Source organism: Haliotis asinina, chromosome 12, assembly GCF_037392515.1.
Source record: "Haliotis asinina isolate JCU_RB_2024 chromosome 12, JCU_Hal_asi_v2, whole genome shotgun sequence".
In the NCBI taxonomy this organism is placed as follows: Eukaryota; Metazoa; Mollusca; class Gastropoda; order Lepetellida; family Haliotidae; genus Haliotis; species Haliotis asinina.
This window is the reverse complement of record NC_090291.1, coordinates 23720001-23733738: the sequence shown is the minus strand read 5'-3', so window position 1 is coordinate 23733738 and position 13738 is coordinate 23720001. Positions and strand designations below refer to the sequence as shown.

The window sequence follows — 13738 nt, the reverse complement described above, 5'->3', positions numbered from 1 at the left end:
GGGAACTGGAAAACCTGAAAGTGCTGACTGTTGCTAGATGTTACTGCTCTTCACTTAGCTATATATGACCACAAATCAGTTTCCTGACTCTTAATGTTTCTCTTGGTTTTCGTTGTAATTGTGGCGTAATTATTGTTTTATATAATCATAATGTAAAGGAAAAATGTTCCCTGTTTAATTATCTAGAGTTTGGTGCCTTTCAGGATGAAATACATTGTGTTTTTGAAGAGCTGCGAAACCTACCAAAACACATTGTGGAAAAATTTACCTACTTCAAAGGGCGATAACTCCAACACTTCAACATGATATCAACATGTCTTGAGCAATATAAATAGTGTAGAATATGGGCTTTCAAACAGTGTATGAAACACTCTGGTAGTAGTATATACAATGGGGGTTCTGGACCACTTTCAAGAAAAGTCTCTATAAAGCCTTATTTAGTAAATAAGGCTTTGGTTGGGACCTTAGCTCTTGCTACTATTACCCCTACTACAAAAAAGTTGGCGGTAATTACTGTGTCTATGAAACAGTTTAACGTGAACCCTTGCTACTATTACCGTGTGTTGGTAGGAGGTAACACTGTGCCGTATGGTACGATCAATAATTCTTCTCTTACAAACCCCCTACCCGGCCCATCCCTCAAGTAGTACAAGTTAGGTTCGTCGGCTTTCATATCCACTTTATCTATGTTGTAAGTTTTGACTGACCATATAGGATCGGTGGCCCGCTTACGACTATCACCCTCGTGTTCCCCCGGCTGGTATAGATACCTCACTAGGGCCCTATCTGGTATCTGTTTCTCCTTCCCACGCAATGGAGCGGCCGACTCTGCAACTATTGATTTTAGTTTGATAGCGTCTGCCGGTTTCTTACCGGTGAGACGGGTGACTTCATGGTTGATTGCCGACACCACCTTGGGTAACCTCGTGACCCATTCAGTCGATCGTTTTCCAGGGGTGACCATCTCCCTAGCATACTGATGGCCGAACAAGCGCTCAGCCAAAGTCCTATTAAATCTCTCAACTATGGCTTGGCTGCGATGGGCTCCGGCCGTGCCACGCCTGACCTTTGTATCGTGTTTGGCTAGCAGTTGTGACACGGCACCCATGAACTCCCGTCCTGGGTCAACTTGCAGCTCTGTTGGCCACGTCAGCGGGCTGCGTTTGTATATGCGTTCGAATCCTCTGGCTACCTGGGCCGAATCTTTCGTGGTCAAGGGTTCGGCTTCCTTGTAACGACTGGCTACGTCCACTACGGTTAAGGCATACTTGTACCTCTTGTCGTGGGGTAGGAACAGTAGGTCTGCCTGGTGAACGCTATTAGGTATGTTAATACCGAACCTCCTTCTAGGCACGTAGCGTGGTGCCGGTAAATAGATCTGCCACAGGGCTTGTTTTTCAAGCCACGCTTTGGCTTCCTCCGGGGGTACTCGTGCTATTTTAGCTAGCTTATCTACTGCGCTAGCTCCTTTCCAGTACCCACGCGGGCTGTAGTAAATAGCCTCAAATTTTTTCATGTCCATACGCGTATGTGTTTATCCCATCAATAGCTATCCAACGTTTCGTGTCCATAGGCGACAGGGACGTCTTGTTTATAGTCAGTCCGTATATCTTATGTCCATCACTTCTAAGTGTGTTCATTTTATGCCTAAAGGTACGGGTCTTGAACAGGGCTTCCTTGAATCTGGCGTGTTTGATGTGTTGTTTCACCACATACTTCTTAACCCCTTTAGCCTTCCGGATCTCACTATTGTCGGCTTTCAGTATGGAGTACATCTTAGGTCTCAAACCTATGTACTCGGCTATGGGCGTGCCAGCACACTCGTCCTTCATCTTACCTAGGACCTTTTTATTTACCGTACTGTGTATGGCATGGGTCTTAGGGTAGTCGCTGGTATCGTATAAATCGAGGTGTTTTTTCATGTCCTCGTACACGTCCTCGGTTCGAATCTCCATCAGCAGGGAATCCGTGTCAGTGTACAGCACTTCACACCTGTCACCGTACTGTTTCTTGAGCTCGTTGTAGTAAAAGTCGTACATCAGGTGTTTGGATAAATCGAGGATGCTCATCCCCACGTAAACAGGCCGGTTGAATTTTATGTGGCTTTTCTTTATGTGTAGGGCAACCAGGTTGTCTGTGAATATCTTACTACGGTTGAATGCCGGACTGGCTATCAATCTCCTGAGCTTGTCTTCCTCACTCGACCGAACCAGCTTCACGGTCACGCGTTTCCTCAGGTTCTCCATTGTCTTACCAAACACCGAGTTGTTCATGAGCTTGTAGAGATTTTTCTCAAAATCACTGGTGGCTTTTTTTCGTAGGTCTGTGTTCATTCTGATGTAGGGCTCCATCCATGGGCTCTGGTCGAACATGAGCACCCTGTGTATTTTGGTCAGCCTCATACCCAACGACAGGTACAGCTGTAGGTTGCGATAGTGAACGATGTACTTGGTCTTATTCATTAAGTTAGGCACGAGTTTTTCAACGTCTGTCACACGCCCACCTAACAAGTTATGTTGGTACTCAGACATCCAGTCTGGGTTAACCCTCATACGTTCGGGGGCCAGGGGGTAGCTGTTGTGTGATGTGTGTAATTCCTTGGTATACTCTAAGTCAACCTCGAGGATATACCCTTTGTTCAAATCTGGTGCAACCCCCATAACATCAACGTGGGGTACCCATTCGAATCCCCCTGTAGGTAGATACTGGCTCATGGCCCAGCCGTACAGGTTGTTTGCGTCGAGGTAGAGAATGTGATTGGTTGGCTTGTTAGGATCGTAACCTTTCACGTATTGATTATTTGCTTTCGCGTATCGTTTGGATGCCATGGAAATCCCACCTCGCAAGCCTTTCTCAATGAATAGGTGCATGTCGTAATCTGTGAGCAATTCCAAATTAACTCCGGTCTTTTTAAGCAAGGCGTCCCACGACAGACCTGGGCTGGTGTAATACCATGTGGGGTCGAGTTTATACTGCTTGAAACACGTCCGCCTAAACGTCTCAAACACGTCGGCTAACAGCAGTACATCTGTCCTCAAGTACAGGTCGTGATAATCACCCAGGTTCTTACAACCCAGTTTATTCCATACGTTAGTCGCGTGGGAGTAATCATCTCGTGAGACGGACGCCTCATTCAGCTTGCTATAAAAGCAGTCAATAGGGGGTAGTCTGGTCTCGGTGAACTTGACCCAACTATCCATGTACTCATAGGGGTACACACCCTTCCTCATAAGTAGGGGTCTAGTCTCGGCGTCTGTGTATCGATCGGTGATAGGGAAGGTATTGTTGGCCTTGACCAGACTGTCGAGTGACGACAGGAGGAACTGAAACGAGTCAATGAACCTAAGTCCATTTAAGCTGAAGGAGATGTATCTCTCCATGTTGTTGGGGATGCACGTTATATTACCATCGATTTTCGCGATGGCCTGCATGATCAAGTGTGAGTCGTACCCTCTCAAGTTGTGAAAGACAACGGGGATGTTTATTGTCTTAGGGTTGATTTTAAGCTTGAGGTTGCACGCGCTGTGAGCGGCGCCTCTATACTTACCAGTTATGTGCCAGTGATCTCTCACCGAATCACCGTTAAGTGGTGAGTCACACACGTGACAGTTAGTGCTACTAGCGTGAGCTAGCCTGTCGACTCGGGTCATATGCATGGGAGCGATTCTATACAATGCATTCCTAATAATTTTTTCTTCCTCCTGCAAACACTTTAGAAACCTTTCAGCCGCGTCAGGGCCCCTATACACTACCGGAGCTTTCGCTTCCCCGTCACAACGGACGACAATGTATCCAAACGAACAGGCTTTATGCTCTTGTGTTTTGTGGGTGATAGGAGCCTCGCCGGCGGCACCACTGGGGGAATCCCCACCCACAACTAAGGCTTCAAAGTCGGCATATATGATATAAGGCACAGACATTTGGTTCTTGTGGTTACTGAATTTTAGGATATTATCACCTGCCTTAGGCATGTCGACTCGTATGGCCGTCTGCCCCACACCTTGACAATCATCCCGGTGGGATTCTAATAAATCAGCTCGTGTGAAGCCATGTAGGCATCGTTCACAGAAGTGGGTCTTTTCTGTGTGTGCCGATTGGTCATACAACAGCCTGCTAAAGTGTTTTATCCATGTGTAGTGATACTTGTCACCTCGCTGGATCATGAATATATTGATAACTTGGCGATCCTTCACCGGGCTGACCCTGTGTACTATTGTTGTGTTACCTTCGTGCCCAAAGACATTTATAGCCAGATTATTCTGTTTTTCTACTTTAGTGATCTGGGATATGGGGGTGGGTTCATCTATACCATCCCAGTTGAGCCCATCGTCTTGGGGATAGCTAGAAAGCCTATCTGAATGAGTGTCAGCTGGAAATAAGGCTGACCTGATAGCTAACCTCAGGCAATCGTTTCCTCTATTCTTAACGTTTACTATGGCATGTTTGTTCCTATAGTATGGTGGCAAGGCTAGGTATGACCCGCCTCTGAACGGCACGTAGTTAGCTATGTCTAGATAGACATTATCGATTTTATCTACAGCCCACCCGGACCCCAAGTGTGTGTAGCGTTCTAGGTTTTCTCGTATCTGCTGAAAACTGGTATCGATTGATGTGCCAATGGTCTCTGTATGTGTGACGACCTCTTGTTTACCTCGGAAGTAAGGCTGAACATACTCAGTGAGGTCCCCAACCTGCTTATCGAGCGACATTTTCACTGTGATCTGAAACTTGATACTTCCTAGGTTATTTAGTTCCTGGTTGACCTTATCAGCTATCAGAGGCTTGATATCTGTAATGTCTATGTTTCTATCAGCGTGCATGCGCCAACCTCTCAAATAGTTGCCTACAGCGCGCTCAGTGCACACGAACTGTAGGTCAATAGCTCTATTCTGTCGTAATAATTCTACAAGCTGTGGTTTTCTCATACGGGAATACCCGCCTAAACCCAAATCGTGTGCCTCGGCTTTCAGTTGTTTTACAGTGGGAGGTTTTGCTACGGGGGCATGTGATAACAATGCGGTTAACCCGGCTCTCCCCAGGTTTGAATAACCCGTGTATCCAAGCTGTTTTGCTTGAGCTTTTAATTGTGTTACCGTAGGAGGGGCTTCTAAACCTAGTAATCTCAACAATGCTGACTTCCGCATTCGAGAATACCCGATCACACCTCTCTGTTTTGCTACGGGGGCATGTGATAACAATGCGGTTAACCCGGCTCTCCCCAGGTTTGAATAACCCGTGTATCCAAGCTGTTTTGCTTGAGCTTTTAATTGTGTTACCGTAGGAGGGGCTTCTAAACCTAGTAATCTCAACAATGCTGACTTCCGCATTCGAGAATACCCGATCACACCTCTCTGTTTTGCGACCCGCTTAAGCTCGCGCACAGTAGCCATAGTGTTTACACCTAATAGAACCAATGTCTAATTGGAGTCTATCTTGAGCAGTCGCCTACGTTCTTTTATGTAGCCCCTTTTATTCTCGTAGATGAGTTGATGTCTGACTACGTTCGCTCCGTGAGCTTTACATAGACAGTAGTGCCCTTTAACCCCGATACCACACACAGAACACGTGTAGTTAGGACTTCCCATATGGAAACAACAGAACCCCTGATTCCTGCATTTCCTACCACAGGCCTCGGTCTTCCCCATAAGTATGTATTCGCATCGGTATGGAGCGGGTCTCATATTTACTTATATGGGTATTTTAATTTAATTGCTTCGCAACCAACGCAGTAGCTGCTATACCCAACACTATGAAGCTCAGTTCACGATTCATTTGTCCCTTGGATGGTGTGTAGTACTGAGCGAGTGTGGGTTTATTGAGTGGTTCCAATCGTTTACCAGTTAGTAGGTAGTATTCTTTCATTGCTTCATCGACATCGTTGAATGTTTGAACGGTATGGTTTTCACGCTGGAGTTGTTCGTTAATAAAATCGATCCTCTGGAGGCGTTTTTTAGCGTACTCGGCCTGTGCCCTTTGTAATTTCTCAGTAGCGAGATCGTGCCGCTTCCTTTCTTCCTGTATTTCAGCCGCGTGATCATCTCGTAGTTTCGAGAAGAGGAAATTACTCCCGGAAAATGCCAGGGCATTCACTAACGCCCCACCGACCATCATAGCTATCGTGGCCATCCTATATTTATTTCATTATATTTTCAGGTATTATCCCTTGTTTTACTAGGATGTCTTTTGTAGCCATCGCCATACCAAGGTTCATTATGAGCATACCCATATCCTGCAGGTTGAAATCTAGCTTGATAGTTGGTTGTTTAAGCACCATTTTAGTCAACCGAGCGTACCCTACGGCTAGACTGGCGACCACTGTGGCGTGGTATGCGTCGTTGACGAACGTTTTCCCCTCAGACATTATGTATATGATATAAAATATTAAAATTATAACATGATATGCGGGTCGATAGTGGGGGTGGGAGGCTCACTGTTGTGGGGCTCACTGTGGGAGGGTACCCCCACGTATAACCATGTTATAACCACGGCAGCAGTTACGCCTACAGCCAACAACAGTCGGGTTGGGTTGGTCACTGTAATAATTTTATGTTGGTTACACCACCGTTTTTTACCGGCAGCTACTCTCTTAGGATTCTTCTGCCTGGTTACTGTTGGGGGTACCTCCACTGGTTCCTGTGAAGGGGTCACTTCCCTCACTGTTGGGGGTGTGGGGGGTTCCCCCACTTCCCTCACTGTGGGGGGTACCTCCACTGGGGTTTCCTGTGCAGCATCCATCTATACTATTATTATTATTCTTTCTCTCAAATTGACAATGCTTTGCCGTGATAATCGCCGCCGTCACTGGAGCCAACAACATACCATATTTGTGGTACAGCTCGCAGCTGATAGAGCTCACGGCGTGTTCGATAAAAGGGTCTTTCTCGAGGTCCTCCCACAGGTAAAGTCGGCGCTCTGGTGGAATGGGAAGGAAGTATGACACAATACCGGTGTATATCTGGGTCATAGCCGATCCTATTGTCTTTGTCATTTCTGCTCCGAGCCGGGACTCGTATCTAGCGTACAGCTTATCGATTTCTTCGGCTGACATTTTGTGAATTTTATCCGGAGTGTAGTCTCCAAAGTAATGTTTGGCTTTGCCGCCAACAGCAGTCGTCCAGTATGAACAGCGTCGGTTCCCCTTTAAATTTCTCGTGAAGAGCTTTCAACCAGTCCTGCAGGCGTGTTCCAGGGTCGATTTTGTGTACGTCCGGGTCCGTCATCACCCAAGGTCGCGCGTACGTTTTATTCATGCTCAGAGTAGGGCACATGATAACGATGTTATCGAACACATCCTTGTAGTAACCCTCCAACATATCCAACACGAAAACGGTCTTCCCACAGCCAGTCTGCCCGCACACTATGGCGCAGTGTGGGTCAGTGGGTAGTTGTGGGTACCCCCGGGGGGTGTGGGGGTCTCCCCCACTAGTAGATGGCTTGCACGAATCTCCCATTGTCTATATTAAGTTGCGCGTCCATAATAACGTACAGATATAATTTCAACTTACCAGCGGGTTGAGCCTTCTTAGTAATCTGGATGGTTATCCCTTCGCTGCCGTTATCTATACGGCGCCCGCTACCGTGCAGTTTATCATCATCCGTGGATCGCATGTCCAACCATAGGGCGTACTTGGTGGTCAGGTATTCACCGATCTGCACGGAGCCGAGGTCCAGGTCCTTTGTTATGTAATCCCCCACTGGTAGCTTTTTTATCTCATCCCACTGCTGGTGTGGTCTCATACCATGACTGAACAGCTGGTTGGGCACGCCCTCGATGGTCACTTCCACCTTTTCAATCTTGGGGTTGAAAAACTTCTCGCTGTCCCTCCGGTATGGATTGTAATACTCCACGGGGATGACCAGGATACCTTTCATCGATCGCGCCGGCACGTTCAGGTTGATATTCCACACAGTGTCGCTCTTATCTCGCACGACTGAGCTATGCCTCAGTACACGATCGTACAGGATAGCCATCTTCCCAGAGTACTGACTTCGAACCTGCCTGGCCAGCTCCGGGCTAGTGACCATGTCGAACTCCAGAGAGATGTTGTCTATGGTATAAAAAGTCTCATCACCGTTCGGCGTACGCACTACTTTATTATAGTCGTTAAACGTGAGCTCGTATTCGAGCCTATCACCCAGCGCTGCCTGGTAAAACGGCGCGTGTCCCGTGAGCAACTCGAAGTCGAGCGGCACGCAGAATCGATTCCCGTATGCTCGAGCGATGGCCTTTTCACCGTCCTATAGCTTGTCTTGCTGGTCTTGCGTGAAGACATACCCTATGTGCGCCCGGGTTGATTTGCTGATACCCTGGTACACATCATTGACTCGTTCTCCCTCGCTTTTCCAGAGATCCCTGTAGCAGTGAAACACGTCGCTGTCGTCGATGCTCAGCACCTCGTTACCGCTGATCTTGACGGTCGTTTTCTTGATGATGGCTCGACCCACGTTCCACACTAGCTCGCGTTTATCGTTGCTGGAGGTCAACGTGATATTGAACGCTAGTCGAACAGTGCCTGGTACAATGAGGTCATTCTCACCAAGGTTTGGAATCTAACCCTCAGAGTTTGATTCTGGTCTATCTTGCTGGGATTGTTGGTGATGGTCACCGACTGGCGCACGGCTCTGGCTCCTAATGGCTCTCTCAATCTTCTGAAAGGATCTAATTTTCTGCCGTACATTGTTATATATAAATAAAATATATTTTAATACTAAATAATGGACGAAGACATACCTATGAAGGATATGCGGGGCAATAGTGCCCAGGCATCTGATGAGCAGGAGACCTCATTTACTAGTTCGCCATTGAACCAAGAACTTTTGGAAACAACGGTAGATGATTATTACGAAAGTTTAAGAGAATCTAAAAACTACGTTGAACCACAGGGTCGATACCATAATAATTTTTTTATTGATAAAAAAGGTGTTCTACGCCTTACGTCTAAACCAGAGGTTTACCTCTTTGACAAGCGCACTAAAAAACCACTGGCCTTGTCAACTCTAGCCAGCCGCCATGGTACCGAATTTATCCGTAAACATCTAAACATGCATGATTACGGTGGTGCAAAACCTAAGGCCGTTGTTGAAGATCTGCAAGCTACCAGATCCAACCTCACCACTAGAGATGAAATGACACCACAGCGTGCTACAGAAGCCTCAGACAGCATAGAAAAACTGTTGAGCACCTACTGGGACAAACCGTTACCGGGGTTTGACTTTCCGGTAAGGGAACTGCGCGGCTTAAACGAAGCCGTGAAATGCGTGCGTGGAGAACTCGTGAACAATATGGGGAAACTGAACGAAATCGACGAGCACATCGCTAGGGAAAAAACCAAACTCAACGAAACTGAAAACGATGATATGAAGCGTCGTATCAATGAACGACTACGTGATTTAGAAGACGAGAGACGTACACGATTGGGATCCGCTTCCTCGAATCGTGAACAGCTTCGATCCCAGATCAGTCGCATTCGGGAAACAATCGATAGAATACTGAACGAGGATACAACTTTAGCCAACAGGATTCGGATATTGTTCCAGGAGCAAGGGATCACCATCGCCAGCATTCTGACTGCATTGGGTTTCATCATATCAACCCTGGTGGTGTCACTGACAGGGGGTACCCCTGTGGGGCCTGCCGGCGGCGGGGGAACTCCCACAGGCGGTGGTGTTAAAGACTGGATAAAAAAACTCGGGGAAGGTCTAGCTAAACTGGCTGGTAAAGCCGCCGAAGCCCTTCCCGTCATCTTGGGTAGCATCGTCTCGTGGTTGTTGGGTGCTCTGGCTAAAACTGTCACGTGGCTCAGTCAAAACCTGTGGGCAGCCATCGTCGCCGTGGCGGGTCTGGTGTACGTAGCGGCTAAGAAATATTTAACCAAATAAGTCCCAAAGCTACCCCACCAACCACCAGGGCCTTTTTATTATCAATATGCTGCTGATAGGAGGGTGTGGGGGGTACCCCCACATGAATATGGGGGTGTGTGGGGGGTACCCCCACATGAACTTTAGACTCCGGGGGTGGCACCACTATACCCGTTTCACGTGGTGGGATATAGGGGGTGTTAATATCGGGGTTGATACCCAACTTTTGATCCGTCGTGGCTATGACTATTTTGTTGTTATAACCCACCACTTTTTTTACTCTCAGTTGCATATCACTCGGAGCCATGTACAGCCCCACGCCGAACACGTAATTGACTTTCGATCTGGCGTATTCTAACACGTTTCGGTAGCGGTCGATGGCCCGCGGGAGATCAACTGGAGAATTGATAGCATCCTCAACGTTGGCAACGAACTGTTTCTGAGCGTCGTAAGCAGTTCCCTTACCGAGGATGTTGGAACGCGTTTGCGACTGCGCACCCAACAGCGCCCACACGTACGTTCGAATCGAGTCGTTCAACCTGACTACCCCGGCACGAGTGAATCCTTTCGACGTGTCCAGCATGAACATTTTCCACCCGTCTGCGGTTGACTGCTCCACTTTCTGGACTGTGAAAGCAACACCACCTTTAAAGTTCATACGATCATCCCTCCATTCATTACTTGACAAAGCAAAGTCCTGGCGTAGTATATCTCGTTTCAGTAAATCATCACTGACTTCTTTCACTGGTCGCGCGCCATCATAAGGAATACCCAACCCGTGGTTCGGCCCCGGCAAACGCCAATCCGTCTTCGGGTTTATTTTGAATTCATTGCAAATACGTTCGTAGGCCCGTCTATCGTACGGGTTGTTTGTTGCGTCCCACGCTTTGTCCTGTGGGAGGGGGGCGCTGATCTCTTTAAGGATACGTCTGACCTGGTAGTACACGTGGAACTTGAACACAGACTGACTCAGCGGTCCACGCCGAGTGTCGGCCAATGTCACACCACACCCCGTTGTAGCGCACCACACGGCAAAGTTGAACTGATTCTGCCAGAACTGCATAGGGTTGTTGAACCAAGCGTGGACTGCCTTGATGTTAGTCACCGAAAGCTTATACTTATCGAACACATCTAAAAGCTGGGCATTGAAATACAACCCAGGAGCAACCACGATCTTCATGGGGGAAAACAACATTTTAAAACTCTTATATAATGAGCATATATACTCTAACATGTACATAACACTTCCAGGAATAACGAGCGGTGAGGCCGTTCAGCTGACGCACATGATCGATAACACGTCAGGCCAACTAGAAGTCGCACTCTGCGATATCACCTACCTACCGCAATGGACTAACATCAACGTCAGCAACAATAAGCTGTTCGTCAGTGGAACTCGCAGCCAGATAACTGACGGCTACTACAGCGTGTGCTCTCTAAACAATGAGGTCTTCAAACCCCTGGGAGCCGAACTCAAGATGAACGACTCAAACGGTACAGTTGTGTTAATCAACAACGGAAGAAACCCCTTGAGGCTCGGCCGACCATTAGCGAGGATACTCGGTATGTCTCCTGACGAGATAAAACCAACAACAACCGTCACAGGCACGAAGTTACCCGATCTAGTACCGTACCGAGAGCTGTACATTCATCTCGGTCAGGTGAGCACAACGTACAACATTCAAGGAGGTCACCCTTCCACTATACAGAGAGCAGTGCCGGTGAAAACTGAGAAATACAACGACGGTAGAACCGAGTCGTTTTCACCACGGCAGCATAAGAGATTAACCCAGGGCAACATACCTGAGCTGACAATATCGGTGTTAGATATAAATCATAATCCTGTAAATATAGGATACCTCAGCTTAACGCTTCATGTAAAATGACCAGCGCACAAGGGCCCGGAGTGAAAAAATGCGTCAATATCGGGATCTCCGACCTCGGAGACACGCGCGGTTTCGACGCTCCCGGAGTAGATGGTACATCGTACGCATTTCAACTGAAAAACAACATTTACAAACGCGTTGAAGTCACCTCCGGTGGAGCCCTAAGTGATATAGTAGATACCGCAAGAGCAAAAGTCAACACTAAGTACGCCCTTGTCAACACCGGTAATAACTGGATAATATACCCATCGTTCGGGGGTAAACTGTTCGACTTAGACGATGTTGAGAGCACTACCGTCGCCCGAAACAAGCCATATATGCTCGTCTTCACCGAAGATGACAAGTGGGTGTTGTTACCCGATAACGACGACTGGTTTCTCAATATTAGACTCGTCTCTCCCTACGTGTTCACGGATAACAAAGACAACCACCTAAACAAAGTCGTGAACAATGGAACCCTGCTCGTGGCTTACGTCCCAACTCAGAGACGTAGCATAGTCGTCAGCCCACTCGACACTATGGCAGCCCACATGCTATCGAGTAAACCGACCATACAAAACGTGAAATTGCAGTTGGTGTCTGAATTCGAAGGCGTGGTCACTATACTAGAGAGTCTACCGGCAAACTCAACACTGATCATCAAAGTCTACATAGGGGAACCATCGGGGAATGATGTCGAGATCGTGAAGGGGATCAAACTCGGGTGGGTGAAACGACACCAGTATCAAGTTTGCAACGTTTACGTGCGGGTGGGTGCCGACTCCAACACCAGTCTGCAGGGGGTCAACGTGATCGTGGAAAACAATATATCACTAACCAATATCTTCCTGCCTGACAACATACACTTCATGGGTATGAAGTTCACCCCTGAACTATTATCAAAAAACCAGTTGGAAATTTTATCATAATAGTATAACAATGGCCAGTCATCGTCCCAACACTACGCTTAACGACCTAGGAGATACGGAGGGATTCGATCAGCCTGGTGAGGAAGACGCCTTATATATCCTGCACTTCAAAGACAACGTGTACAGACTGGTGTCGTTATCAGATTTAAAAGAGCCCAAATGGTTGATCAACTTAACACCCACCTCACCTTATATCACATTTTACGCAGATACGGGGAATATCTCTAAGATTAGGAACAACGGTATCTGGCCCGGGGATTTCATTTCGGAGAATCACTCAGCATCTCCGATACGTTTTTATACCGAAACAAATGGGTTAAGTTCTGGATTAGATAATAAATTAACATTTAGCAGTAATTACTACTTAATCCGGGGGTCTCTTGATAGAATATCCTCCCCCTACACACTCATCATAGAAGTCGTCTTTACGTATTTTGACCAGGTAAACTCCTCTAAAGGACGTCAAATTTTACCCGGGTTGGTAATACACTGGTATACCGAACACTTAGACCAATATTGTCGTATTGTTATACAACGGGATTCCTCCACGGGTTCTATAAACCGCTTAATAAGCCTCAGTGGGGTTTTTATTACAACAGAAAAGTCTATTAGCCTCTCACCTATTATCATTGGTAATGATCTATCCCTTATAGGCTTCAAATACATTGATAGAGTATTAACTGAAACCCAATTAAAATATCTTTCATAATATATATTATAGGATGGGTCTGTACCCAGTCGTAGAGGAAGTAGCGAAGACGTTGGAAACCGTAGATGGGTTCCGCTTGAGGCAGTTATGTGATGTGAAACGTCAACTAGAACAAGACCGTGACACGCGGAAAGCACTATGTAAGAAGTACAATAGAGCTTTCAATATCGTGGACGGGGCTGACACTACCCTTATGGCAACCAGCATGGGACTAGGGGCGGCAGGTGTTGGGTTGTTGGCTACCATCGTGGCTGCACCTATAGTGCTAGGTATTGAAATAACGGCAGGGGTGGTAGGGTTAGCAGGGTTGGCGCTTAAGTTATTATCACGCAGACTGCATCGTAAGGCATTGAAACACGACGAGATCAGGGTTCTGG

General features: G+C 47.1%; 1 protein-coding gene across 2 annotated transcripts in view; it reads left to right on the top strand.

Annotated features, from left to right (window-relative positions):
• Nucleotides 1–13738, top strand: part of LOC137257620 (microtubule-actin cross-linking factor 1, isoforms 6/7-like) — a 229169-nt gene that overhangs the window by 193488 nt on the left and 21943 nt on the right. The gene's annotated exons all lie outside the window — the stretch shown is intronic.